Genomic DNA, 14,902 nt, shown 5'->3' with positions numbered 1-14,902 from the left:
ATGACCGGATTTGGTGTGTGGTAGTAACAGGTAAATGAATATTGTTTTTAAATTATTTGAATATATATGAGTGCTTGTGTATAAATACACAAACAATACACATATGCTTTCAATTGTGTAATTTAAGTGATCTAGGTAGCTCTGTTTTGAAGTTCAGTTAACGCTAGAAATGTGCTTTGGAGTTTGTACGTGTTTTGGAATTTGTACATGCTTTGTCTCTAGGGGCCACCGCATATATTTATATATAAACATAAATAAAACCACATTTTTTTTACATTAGTAATTCCTTTTGTGTATAATTTTATATTATTGTTAATAATACATTAATTAAAGCAACAAAACAACCTGAAGAGCCGGTTCGGAGCCGAGCCGAAAGAGCCGGCTCTCTAAAAAGAGCCGGAAATCCCATCACTATTAGTCTATTAAACTTTTCTGCGAACGTTCGCATTATTCACAGACTAATTAAAGCGGTGCATCATCTGAAAAATGTGGCAAGTGACATTTATCCTCCTTCTCTAAATAAGATAGCCCACAATCTAATGACTGTTATTAAACCAGCCATCCCCAACAGAAAGACACAGACTATGATTGAGGGAAACGCGAGAAACTGGGCTCATACAGCCATTTTGATCCTTCGGGATCACTATACTGAGAGCATAGAGAAGGAAATAAAAGCACTTTCTGAGTTCCCTAAACAGGACTGGGGGGGGCATTCGAAATAGCAACATCCTGGGCCAAGAGGAACCTGGGCCGTCGCCTGCAACCCGAATCCCTGGAGCAGGCCCGAGCGGAGATTGTGGTGAAGCTGGCTGATCTCAGGGCAGCCACTGGAACAGTGGAGGAGAATACTGCCAGCGAACCTGTGCGACAGCCACAGGGGAACGGGGAGATGAGGCAACTGGACGCTATTGAACCCCTTACTGAGGTAATACAACAAACTGTTCTACACACACAACCCGCCCCACCTCAGACCGAGGCCGGCCGGAGGATAACAGTTTCTGCACAGGTCCATGACCCACCTGCAACGAGCACCACATCTAAAACAACAACTGCAACAATGACAGATCACATCATTGGAGATTGGTCACCCTTTTCTGAGAGGGAGCAGGAAAAAGAGAGCGACTCGAGACTTACCTCCCCTCTGGAGACTACACAAACGGCAGAACCCAATCCGGCGGCACCGAGGGACCAGAGGGTGAAGAGAATCCTCATCGCACTCCAAGAGACTCTAATCCAGGAGATACCACCTTCTCCCTCCATCCACCCACCACAATCTGTGGAGGAGATGAACACTGAGGGGCTTGACCTCACACAGGGGGAATCCACCCCCAAAAAGACAAAGCGGGTTAACACAGTAACAGTGGCTAAACCACAACCAGCGACTTATCTGGGCCCGCCTCGCAGCAGCTTAGACAGACTAAACTCCAAATAAGAGCAGCAGAGGAATAGTCTTCTTCATCGTCTTCTCCTCCTTCACCAGCCTCATCAGAACAGCAGGTGCGGACCCCGACGAGACATCCTAACACTCGCAGAAAGCTGAAGGACTGGCACCTACATGTTAAGGAGCCCTGGATCATCATCATCGACGATTCCAATGTCAGCAGACTTCCTCCTTTTGCAGCTGACAGCCTACAAATTGGCAGCTTCCCAGGAGCCAAATGGTGGCATGCGGAGAACCTACTGGAGAGAGCGACCGCTGACACATCTGTGACAAAATTAGTCCTATCCTTTGGGATTGACAACAGGTCCCAAAGAGAAGAATGTGCCAGTAATGGAGCTGAAAAGGGCACTGAGAGCAGCTCGTGAAAAGTTCCCTGAGGCTGACATTTATGTGCCTGAAATTAACTTTTCTTCTGCCCTTCCTCAGGTAGAACAGGACACATTATTGCACCTGAACACTTTTATTGCAGGTTTAAAGGACCACATTCCGGCCCTCACTCCAGATGTGTTCACCACAGAAGGTGATGACCTTCATTGGTCACATGGAACTGCAGAAACAATGTTATAGCATTGGGAAATGTATGTAAATGGGGAATCCCCATAAGCCCTGTACAACAGGAGGGGATTAGTGATAGGAATGTGATTGATGGTGTGATGAACTTATCTAAAGTGTTTCAACCTTCCATCGCTCAGAGGACCCTATTAAATAGAGGCCTTACTTTTATACCCACAAAAGGTTACAACAGAAATTCCTATTAGTCTCATCATTCATCACAAAGATGCTGTTGACTGTGACACATGTGATGCAGCTGGCCTCGTGTTTGAGATTGGCATGCCAGTGGCCGTTTTCAGTGCATGCCTTGATGACCTGATACTTCAGGAAACTTAAAAAAAAAAAAAACAAAAAAAAAAAAAAACAACTGTATGGATGCAGCAGTATCCTGTTAGCAATATTTCTGTGAGGGTAGGACACGCTGATGTTGACAGAGTGGTACAGTGTTTGTGGATGTTGGCATGAATGTTACAGCTACACTTGATAAGAGATCTGTCAACCTTGGAAGTGATAATGCTGGCATAGGAGTTGGAGCAGAGGATAGCAGTTCCATTAGTAAGAGTGTGAAAGGATCATTTCACCAGGCTGATGATGGATTTAAATATGGAGGAGTTCAGTGTATGGCTGTAGGTTTGGCTAGCCTCTCAAAACATACATTTGATAGCGTCTTTTCAAGGGAGACAAAACGATCTGGATAGAGCTGTAGTTTTAGGTGACCATTTATACGGCGATTTGAGAGACCGCAACATGATCAGCAACTCATCCAGTCTGTTGTGTGTGCCTCATTTACCTATAAGTTCCTGTGTAGATGGGCAGAAGTTTTGTCAGCTGTACACACCATTCTTGATAAGTTCACCATCAACCATATCGACACTAGCCTACAGACATGTATTATACATGGCACAAAAGATGTGTGCCATGTATTGTGACATTGTGTAGCAGCACATGTGCAGTCATTTCTCAGAATGGATACTGTCCATTCTGACATTACTACTCGACTCTCATGCATGCAGTTCTGTGGCTATGGCCAGTGGACATGGAAGTGTTGTTTTGTATTTCAGTTCTCTTGAAGATGTGTTCAGTCACACCTGCCACCTGGCAAATGGACTGAGTCAGAAGCAAAAGCCTTTTTAATTAGCTTTTGAAAGTGTGAGACCCAGAGTGGGAAAATGAGTCGGTATCAGCCTATGTTGGACATTCTACTACGGACACAGGGGAGGACGAGCTAAATGCTAAAGAGAAACATTACACCATGATTTTAATGAAACATGCAAAGGTGACACGGGGACTGGCAGAACTCTTATGAGTGATGTACTTGAGTATTTAGCAAGTGCAAGTGGCTTGTGTCCAAATTTATTTGATGATAATATTAGATCATAATGTTGTATTACGTCTATTGGATATGCAACACTGTGGCCATATATGGTGGTGGGAAGATTAAGATTTTCTAGTTCCTGCTCATTTTATTTTCTCTTTTACAAACCAACATCCCTTTTACCACTCTTGTTCACAGCTAAAATCCCAGCCAGAAAATACCCCTGACATGAATTCTCAACCTGACATTACGGTGCACTTACAATTTGCAGCTTAGAAAAGGATATCCAGATAATGTTTGATCAATGGCACAAGTACGGTATAATTTAGGATGTAATGGCACTCAAAGATGGTTTACGTATTGTTAATATTTGTCTGCTATATAATGCAATTGAGGACCAGCAAAGCATTCGATCTGCAGCAGGTAGCCAAAAGACTGGTAACAAGTCTTTCAACTAAAACACCTTAACTTCAGCAAGGCTCCAAAAACGTATAGCAACAATTTTGCAGGTTTTTAATCTTCAAGAAAATAAAGCAGACCAACTATCAGGCCTTCTGGGTCATGACATTCGTTTGCACAGGCAGTATTACCGCTTGCTTCAGGAAACCCTTCAGCTTGCTTTTGGCAGTGGAGAATGGAACTCTTTCACATTATAAAGGCCAAACACTTGAAACACCAAAAATTGAAATTAGCGCCGAGTGTAAATTTTATTAAGATGCTCTGAAACATAATTAAAAGATTAGAATTTAAGATTTTTTTTAAATTATAAATTCTCTGGCTGTGTTGTGTTTTCTTTTAACTTTTAGAAAAGTTTGATCTGCAAGTTTCAGATTCCTCAAGGGATGAGAGGTGAGTCTCCTTATTCAGGTATGGAGGCAACAAAAACAAGGGAATGAGACTGATCAGGATAAAGACAGGGGGCCAGGGACGTCTTCACATCATCCGCTTCACATTGAACACATTTGGAAGCAAAGTTCTTACTTTAAAGTTTGCTCGTAGCAAGCACTCAGTGGTAGAGATGTTGTGCATTTTTTGTTGTTGCAAGTTTCTGTGCATACATGTATCCATGCTAACTCCTGAAACAACACGGTAATAAAAGCAGCAGAACATTTAAATTGTTCTATGGCACAACAAGTTGGACAGAGTTGTCATTTCTTGAAGATAAATAGAGACCGGAATTATCATTGTTAGATTGGGTAGTAAAAGATGGCTTTTAACATTGTGACACAGGATTTAACCGCCAAGAAATTATTATTATCTTTTTTTTTTTTAAGAATGCTGCTACTGCTCGCTTGTTGGCCATCATTAGTGATGGGATTTCCGGCTCTTTTTAGAGATCCGGCTCTTTCGGTTTGGCTCACTAAAAAGAGCCGGCTCTTTCGGCTCCGAACCAGCTCTTCAGGTTGTTTTGTTGCTTTAATTAATTTATTATTAACAATAATACAAAATTATGCACAAAAGGAATTACTAACGTAAAAAAAAAGTGGTTTTATTTATATATGTTTATATATAAATATATGCGGTGGCCCCTAGAGACAAAACACGTACAAACTCCAAAACATTTCTAGCATGAACTGAACTTCCAAAACAGAGCTACTAGATCACTTAAATTACACACTTGAAAGCATGAAAGCATATGTGTATTGCTTGTGTATTTATACACAGGCACTCATATATATTAAAATAATTTAAAAACAATGTTCATTTACCTGTTACTACCACACACCAAATCCGGTCGTTGGTACTTGCTGGCTTGTGTAGCCAGTAGGTAACAAAAGCTCAACACTGCACCTAGCATCCTAGAGCACTTGTGTTGTGTTTTGTACGTGTTTTGATTTTTTATGTGCTTCGTAGTTTGTACGTGTTTTGGAGTTTGTACGTGATTTGTCTCTAGGGGCCACCGTAAATATACTTTTATTTATTCACTCCACACAAAATGTAATAAATCAATCATATAATACAAAAATCAACTATTCACATTTCAACTTTTAACTATTTAAATTTTCAGCTTTTTCCTTTTACAAATTTAAAGTGAAACAACACAAAACACTGCAAACCACAACACAATTAAATATAAATTAAAATATGAAAACAAAAAGGTTCAAGGTTCTTTATTATTTGTCACATGCATAGTTATACAAGTATAACACACAGTGAAATGTAACCTGACACGCTCCTCGACAAGAAGATGCACATTCCTCGTCATATGGACCTGCATGAATAAACTTTCTGAATCCTTTATCATCCTCTATCATCTGCAACTGAAAATAGTTGTGGATGATTACTATACCTTTCTAATGTGACGTCGTTGTCCCTGGCTCTCTTTCTCTCCCTCCCGCTCTGTTCCTGTGCTGAGTGTACCTACCGCCCCTTCCCTCTCTTCCTAGCGTAAAGCACACCGCTCGCCTGCGGAGTGAAGCGGGAAAAAAGTGCGAGAGAGAGGTTGAGAGAAAGGAAAAAAAACAAACAAACAAAAAACAAACAAACAAAAAAAAAAACATGTGCCGGCTCGCGTCGTTCACGTCAAAGAGTCGGCTCTAAGAGCCATTTCGTTCGCGAACGACCCATCACTAGTTATCATTTTTGCGCTCAAAGTGCTTAGCCCGAGTACTCACAACTGCTGTGAACTTCTCAAAGATTTCTGTGCTGCGTTCAATGAGCACATTTTGAGAAGCCACGAGCCGTCCAATCATTTCAATCTAGTGATGGGATTTCCGGCTCTTTTTACAGATCCGGCTCTTTCGGTTCGGCTCACTAAAAAGAGCCGGCTCTTTCGGCTCCGAACCGGCTCTTCAGGTTGTTTTGTTGCTTTAATTAATTTATTATTAACAATAATATAAAATTATGCACAAAAGGAATTACTAACGTAAAAAAAGTGGTGGCCCCTAGAGACAAAACACGTACAAACTCCAAAACACATTTCTAGCATGAACTGAACTTCCAAAGCAGAGCTACTAGATCACTTAAATTACACAATTGAAAGCATGTGTGTATTGTTTGTGTATTTATACACAGGCACTCATATATATTCAAATAATTTAAAAAAAAAGTTCATTTACCTGTTACTACCACACACCAAATCCAGTCGTTGGTACTTGCTGGCTTGTGTAGCCACAAGATAACAAAGGCTCAACACTGCGCCCAGCATCCTGGAGCACTTGTGTTGTCTTTTGTACGTGTTTTGGAGTTTGTACGTGTTTTGGAGTTTGTACGTGTTTTGGAGTTTGTATGTGCTTTGTCTCTAGGGGCCACCGTAAATATACTTTTATTTATTCACTCCACATAAAATGTAATAAATAAATCACATAATACAAAAATCAACTATTCACATTTCAAGTTTTAACTATTTAAATTTTCAGCTTTTTTCTTTTACAAATTTAAAGTGAAAACAACACAAAACACTGCAAACCACAACACAATTAAATATAAATTATAATATGAAAACAAAAAGAACATGCATATTCTCTGTCATATAGGCCTGCATGAATAAACTTTCTGAATCCTTTATCATCTGCAACTGAAAATAGTTGTGGATGATTACTATACCTTTCTAATGTTGTTGTCCCTGCCTCTCTTTCTCTCTCTCTGGCTCTGTTCCTGTGCTACTGAGTGTAACTACCGCCCCTCCCCCCCCTCTGCCCAGCGTAAAGCACAAGGCTCGCTTGCAGAGTGCAGCGGAAAAAAAGTGCGAGAGAGAGGCTGAGAGAAAGAAAAAAAAAAAAAAAAAAAACACAAAAAAAAAAAAAAAAAAACACGTGACGGCTCGCGATAAGGAGCCGGCTCGCGTCGTTCACGTCAAAGAACCGGCTCTAAGAGCCATTTCGTTCGCGAACGACCCATCACTATTTCAATCACAGCGAGCAGCCTTGTGGGGTTTTGAACAGCCGTTTACACTTTTTTAATCTTTTAAAAGCCAGAGCCAAGCCAGCTCTGAGCAGCAAGAACCCTGTTATCATGGCTCCGAAAAGGTAGATGTGTTCAATGTCCTCGTTCAACAGTCCCGCCTGGCACATGACCCTCCAATTCCTCCACCTGTCCATAGTGTATTTGGCATGGAACGTCCCTCCTGGACACTCGGGCTCTTCAGAGCCTAGGCTTCTTGTTTAGAAGAGGTTGTCAATTGCATGGGTGTATTGGTTTTGTTTTTGCTCACAGGCTTTTGAGCGTTTTCCTTATAAAACGCAGTTTTTACTGTTTCTTCCTGCAGTAAATATGAACAACTACAGTATTCAGGAAGGAAACCAAACATTGCAGATATTTTATCATAACTCTGGTTTTACGTGGCCGATCAACACAATTTAAAAACTGGTATAAAGTCCACACTTTTTCCATCAATTGTTCCGTCTGTCCTGCTCACATCTCCAATGGTTGTACACATTGTCATTAACGTGGCTTCACTCCACATCAGCCGCTTTGCTCGCTAAAACACCGGTGTCGGCACATAAGGACGCTGTCATAGCCTGTCAGCGACATTGATTAGCTGCGTATATACGAATGTGAATCGCATCATTGGCTGGACTATGGGATAAGGTGGCATCGTTCTAATCTCATACGGGAGCAGCAAGTCACTTACTGACTCACACTGCAAAACAGAGTTGTTAAAGTTTTAATTTTAATTCAGGTTCGATTTTTTTTGTGCGCAACACAGATTTTTTTTCTGCGCAGAGACGTGCCAGCAGTGTGCAATTGCGCAGCTTAGAGGGAACATTGACTGCACAACTATTCCCCCCATGTCTCCATGTCAGTGTCTCATGCTTCTGTTTTATTTTAATCATCCCTCATCTAGTGTTCAGTGTGTCTTGTTTTGCCTTCTTGTCTCGTGTGCGATTATTCCCAGCTGGGTTTCCCCTACCGTTATCCTTTGTATATTAACCTGTTAAGCCCCCAAGTGTTTACTGAGCATTCTGCTCTAAAATGACATGCCCAAAATGTATTTCTCTACTTACAAAACTTACAAACTGTAAAGTAAGCCTTTAAGTGCTTCTGTCTGTCACTAGCAAAGTTGACCCCGACAGTAAAGCTAGTTACCAGTTATGAGCCAGACACAGAATCCGACGTATTAGCCAGATGTCTTGGTTCTGATGCAGGTGACAGTCTTACTGCTCTGTCCTCTGTTGGCCAAATTGAAATTTTGACATTTGACGACTTCCTGTGGTCACCTACTGCACATTCTGATGCAATTGGTAGTCTTGATGTTGTGTCCTCTGCTGACCATTTTGACACTCATGAGCATCCACCTTCTAGCGATGATTTTGATGCAGCTGTTGATGTATTAGATAACACGAATGAAAGTGACACTGTGCAGATTGGCGGTAGCTGTGGTGATGGTAGCGGTGGGGTTAGGAGTAGGGACATGCCTCATTTTAATTCCAGAGAACTGCGTCAGCGTCTTGATTTTAAAGAGATCGGTCTAGATAATCTGCAACAGGTTCCCGGCAGGGTGCGAGAGAGTTTAGCTAATTTAATTGACCAAGCCCTAGAAGATGCCCCATCAGGGAGCATGTTGAATGTTGTGTTACGAGGACCATCCCTAACCAGTGATGTGCAGTGTGTGTTACAATCAGATGATGATTATAATACAGATTTATTCCTTGAGGAAATCATGCAAGTGCTTCAAAGTAATGACGAGTCTATATCATCAGAAACTTGAATTTATCGCCACAGTTGCTCATAACAGGAGCGGCGGGGTTCGTTTGAGATTAGGGCTTGGCTACAGGAGGTGGTAAGTGACTCATGTTGTAACTGACGTCAGACGCCGGAGATTTTGGCGGAAAAATAAAGCGAATGGTAGTTTAGAATTGAACAAAGTTTCTTTAAGCTTTAGTATTACCAAATATACTAATTGATTGTCATATAACTAACAACATCTGTCCTATCATCTCTAACACCCTGGAGGACAACGGGGAGAGTTTAGATGCTCTCCAAGATTACATCGACCGCTGTTTCCAAGATTTAGTCATGAAGAAGGCCCAGAGCGCATCTTCCCCGCCAAAATTGAGACACCATCATCGAAGAGATGTCGCCCGGCAGACTCCCCCGGCACAACATCGCCTTCCGGCAAAGACATTGCAGACATCCTGGAGTCAATCGACAAGAGACTGTCCAGTTTCGATGAGAGACTGTCCCTGGTGGAGATTTTACACCGGGAATTTAAATCTCTGCGAGAATCCCTGGAGTTCAACTGCTGAGTGACATTTCAGACACTGAGATTCACCCTATAGCTGTCAGCGATCATGCTCCTGTATTTTTAACACTAATGAACAAGAATACTACTACACCAAGTAAGAACTGGAGATTTAATACATGGCTGCTTAAAGATGAAGACTTTATTAAATATTTTAAAAAAAGAAGAAAAAAAAGATTGGACTTCATGTTTAGAATATAATGACACTCCCGGAACATCAGCTTCTGTTCTATGGGAAGCAGGGAAAGCTGTGATGAGAGGTCAAATAATTTTCTCATCACATAAAAAGAAAGAAAACAAAAATATTCAGGAATTAGAAAGAAAAAAACAAACAAAAAAACAAAAAAAAAAAAAAAACACCAAATCCCTAGAAGCCTACGCATCCCACCAAGATCAGGAAATATTGAACAAAATATGCAAAACAAAACTAGAATTAAATGAGATAATTGATTAAAAATAAATAAATTCTTAGTACAAAGACTACGCTTACAAAATCAGGAACATGGTAATAAATCAATTTCTAGCAAACCAGCTAAAAATAAATAAAGAAAACACAACTAAAAGGTGCTGTTCAAGATTCATCTGGGAACACAATATATGACCCGAAACAAATAAACAACATTCAGGGATTTCTATAAAACGTTGTATTCACCACAAATAAACCCATCTAAAAAGGAAATGATCAGTTTTTGGACAACATAACTCTTCCAAAATTATTAGACCACAGGTGTCGGACTCCAGGCCTCGAGGGCCGGTGTCCTGCAGGTTTTAGATGAGTCCTTGATCTAACACAGCTGATTCAAATGGCTAAATTACCTCCTCAACATGTCCTGATTTCTCCAGAGGCCTGGTAATGAACTAATCATTTGATTCAGGTGTGTTGACCCAGGGTGAGCTCTAAAACCTGCAGGACACCGGCCCTCGAGGCCTGGAGTTTGACACCCCTGTATTAGACACTCAAGCAATGTGAGTGGATTCGCCACTGACATCAGGTGAACTCCAGGAAGCCCTGATAAGTATGCCCAATAATAAGGCTCCCGGTCCAGACTGCTTTCCTGCAGAATTCTACAAAGAATTCTGGACGATTCTAGTACCAGTTTTTTACAGAACGTTGTTGGAAATCAAATTCAAATTTTATTTGACACACACACACACACACACACACACACACACACACACACACACACACTATGACCACGGGGGTGAAATGCTTGTAGCTGTACAATGCCCGACCATTAAATGACAGAAGAAAAGTTTTACAATATTTACAGTTTACTACAAAATTTACAAATTAACTTAGGAATTTACAGTAAAGAATGTCCAAATAGCAGAAGAGATTATAAAGATTATAAATTATAGGAATTATAGGAGTATAGGAAAGGGCAGACTTCCATCAAATATGAATTCTGCAACCATTAAGGTCCTGGCTTGTGACCAGTGTCAAAAAAAATGGGAAAACCATTGGCTGCTGTGCAACCACTGCAGTGTATAAAGGTAAATATCAGTAGCATTTTAGTAGAAAATAGTAATGTTACCATGTACATTACATATTAATGTGATTCTTTAATCATTGACAGGTGTCACATGTCTGGGAGCTAATCGGAATAGATCTAACTGGACCTTTTCCAAAAAGGGTTGAGGCTTTTCCATTAAAAAGCCAAAGTGCTGCTGAGGTAGCTCATCAGTTGTGCTCACTCATATATAGACATGGCTGCCCAAAACGAATTTTATCCGACCAAGGAAGAGAATTTGTTAACGAGGTAAGTGTTAAGTTTACTTTTCCATCAAAAATCAGAAATCAGAATACTTTATTCATCCCGAGGGAAATTAGGGGTTACAGCAGGCAGCACGCTAATGGCGCATGCGCACTCACAAAGGAACCTTCTGACCAACTTTACACAAACATCACATTGGGCAGACATGTCAGAAGGTAGGCTGATAGGAAAAAAACAACAAAAATACACTACATGAGGTAAGAGGAGGAGGAAAAAAAAAACTCCACTCAGACTGAGCTCCTGGTGGGAGAACAGTTTGATAACAGAAAAAACACCTCAGCACAAAAGCACATGACTATCAATACACCATAGAAACACGAGACAAGCAACAGGGGCGGGTAAAGGGTAAGAGAGAGCCGGCGTAGACAGCGCATCCGGTCCTGCAGCATCTGTGCTGGTCCAGTTGACTGCTATCTTCCCCGGTAGGGCACAAGCATCGAAGGCGTTGGAAAGGGAGGGGGATGAGTGAGTGCTTGTCAGTGTAAGTGTGTGTGTGTGTGTGTGTGTCCAGAGTTCAGCGGAGACAGTGTCCTTCGCACTATCAGGCTAAGTAAACAGTCTGCCAGCCAACCCAGGTGTCCTTCATGGGGCGGGAAGAATAGTCATCACACAGTCGTTATCAGGGAGTTGTTTTGGTGGGCTCCAGCCTTGGGCCTGCAGCTGGCGCCGTGGTGTCCGAATGTTGAATATTGTTGATTTCTGTTTTGTGAGCAGCTCGAATTTTAGCACTCTGAGACTGGTCCCTCAACTTTGCGTTGGAGAGCCGCGAGCCTCCCCATGATGGTATCAAACTTCAGTTCCAAGGTGTTGTCAGTCTTTTGATTCTGAGACTTCACAACTGCAGTGATCCGTTCCGCGATGTTTTCCAGCTGTCGCTCAAGGGTCTCATTTTGAGCAGGCCTCTCTCTGATGTTTCCCCTCATACGCTCAATGGTGTTGTTTTGAGCCTTCACAGCAGCTGTAAGCGTCTCCAAGGTGTTGACCATATTACGTTCGTTGTGAGAGGTCGCACCTCGTCCCGGCGCTTCGAATCCAGCGGGCAGCCATGTGGGGGTTTGAACAGCCGGTTCCGCTTTCTTATTTCTCTGATAAAGCAGGGCTAGGCCAACGCCGATCAGCATGAACCCTGTTATCATGGTTCCGAATAGGTAGATATCTTCAGCGTCCTCGATCGACAGTCCCGCCAGGCACACGGTCCTCCAGTTCTGCCACCCGTCCATCGTGTAACCGGCAGGGAAAGTCCCTCCAGGGCACTCGGGCTCTCCCGAGCCCAGACTTCTCGTTGAGAAAAGGGTGTCAATAGCATTCAGAGACCAGTTGATCAAATCCATAATTCTCTTTTAGGTTTTAGAGAACGACAGTGAGAGACTGTTCCAGGGAAAGTAATGCACGCAAGACAAGACAAGGACATAGAAGCAAGCAGGGAAGATAAGGGTGAGGAGGAGAGGAGAAGTGAAAATTTTAGCTGTCCTCCATTCTCCCTGAGGAGTCGAGTTACGGTGACTTTGTATCTTCTACAAGAGATGCACAAGAGCAAGTTAAAAAAAACTGTAGAGGAAAATATGGCAAAGTCCCAAGACTTACAAAAGGAAGCCTATGCCAGACGAGTCCAGAAGAAATACAGAAACCTTGTGTACAGCGTTGGAGATGAAGTTCTTCTCCTGAACATGAGGAAACGTGGAAGGAAGGGAGGAAGGTTTGATCCAGATTTTTCAGGACCCTACACCATTCAAGACATCGCTGGCAAATGTGTGAGATTAAAAAACACGGAAGGAGCAACTTTAAAAAATCACTACAGCATTGACCATATCAAGCCGTACAGAAGAAGCCACCATGTAAATGTCAGTGACAATGAAAAATACCCAACTCACAGTCAGACAGTGAACAGCAACACAGACCTGAAGATGCCCCCCTGCCATCCTACTGCTAACCCTCAGTGCCAGCAAAGTCCAGAGGATACCAGACCCTCTATTATTCATTATGCACCCAAAACGGCTGACAAAAGTTGTTTCTCCCACAAGGAGTTTAATTCTGTTCCTGGACCGGAAACGCGTGAACAAGAACTTCCCTCCCAGACACGAAGCTCAGAAAATGAAGGTGGCATAGTGAACAACTCTTTTTGGCCCGTTGGTCATTTGTTGCCAGTTTGGCGTTGCAACATGATTGATCATTGCATGACTTGGTTTGCATTTTGCAGTCTTCAACTCATATTGGATGTAAAGAAACATGCAACATGCACTGAGCTTGTGGAAGTCTGGAAATGGATCTGCCTGTCAGTAATTTTCTCTTTTGCCCACCCGCTGTACCTTTCCTATTTCTCTGCGTGAAAATGCATGTTTATTGTGTTGACTTTTTTCCATTTGTGGCCCTTTGGCCTTTACCCGGCTTTTCCACTAAAAATCTCATGCATGCCTGAGCTAACTTATCATATTTTTCTTTTAGTAAAGAGGCTATGGCGTGCAAAGGGTACTGGGCGCTTGGAGTCAGTTGTTGGACCATACAAGTTATTTGATTCCTCTTTACGAACACTGCAGGGGTCACGGTGGCTTTCTGATGAGGAGGTAAGAGAACTTATCATTATTGATTCTGATTTTGAAGTGCTGCTCCTTCTGAAGCATCTGAAGCACCATTAATAGTTTAAAATGTGCAGGTAGGTGTGTGTGTGTGGGGGGGGGTTTATATAGCAAAACTCTGATAAAGTTTCACCCACTCACTTCAATAGGAAAGATTGTTAACAACAACACAGATGTTGTGACATCTGTGACATCATAATACCCAGTTTATGCAGAAAGAACCTTTATCAGAAATTATATTCCTTTCCAAGTTTTTGTGTACAGCACTCAAGCAGTTACTTCAGAATTTGTTGCTGCTGGTTTATAAACTCTGACTTTTCAAAACAGGTCATTGATGCATACCTGCACCGTGTCATTGAGAGACGAAAGGTAAGTAAGAAATGTCCTTTGCCCACTTATATTGAAATACAAGAAATAAATAAATAAATAAATAAAAATGTATTTACTGTTCTGTAACATTTTTGTATACTTCTACAGAATGCTGTACACCTGCTCTGTTCAGTAGTTGCAAGCTCGTTGTTTTCTGGGCAGTTCAGATGCCTCACCAAGGTAAGTTGAAAGTTAAGAAGTGGTCCAAAAAGTTGACTCATTTCTATTTCTGAGGACAGAGTTCAGTTCCTTTAAACAACACTATATTTGAAAACACCCTGAGATGCATGGTACCCAAGTAAATCGAAATTACTCTGCACTTCCAATCCCACAGATGAAGTTCCCAGTTGAAGACATGTGGTTGTGCCCTGTGAACTTTGGTACGCACTGGATTCTTGTGGTATGTGTTCATGTAGTTATTAATTTGCGTAATTTGTTGTGAAGCAGTTTCTTGCTCAGTGTTATTCTTAAATAGGTTTTCAGTGGCAAAAACTATAGTGATTTTTAATTTATTAACTTTTTCCTTTAGATTGTCAACATTTCTGCACAGAAAATACTGCTCATAGACCCCATGGGGAATGAAGGTGTTTATGACAGGAAAATTCTGCGCAACTGGAGGTATGCATGATACTGAGGTATTATTCTTAGATAAAACATTTCTTGTTTCATTACAAACATTTTTGTTCAACTAGG

General features: G+C 41.6%; 1 long non-coding RNA gene across 1 annotated transcript; it reads left to right on the top strand.

Moving 5' to 3' along the window:
- Positions 1 to 5,068: 5,068 nt before the first annotated feature.
- LOC146548337 (uncharacterized) lies at positions 5,069 to 14,609 on the top strand. The gene is made up of 3 exons (XR_014890811.1): positions 5,069 to 14,209; positions 14,318 to 14,389; positions 14,544 to 14,609. It is a non-coding gene; the product is annotated as an uncharacterized LOC146548337 (long non-coding RNA).
- The last annotated feature ends 293 nt before the right edge of the window (positions 14,610 to 14,902 follow it).

The sequence above is a fragment of the Mchenga conophoros genome, linkage group LG23 (assembly GCF_057382185.1).
Source record: "Mchenga conophoros isolate Kocher_MC1m ecotype Shallow Benthic linkage group LG23, M_conophoros_male_GT1.1, whole genome shotgun sequence".
NCBI lineage: Eukaryota > Metazoa > Chordata > Actinopteri > Cichliformes > Cichlidae > Mchenga > Mchenga conophoros.
The sequence above is the reverse complement of the archived record's forward strand: the minus strand, read 5'-3'. Positions and strand labels throughout refer to the sequence as shown.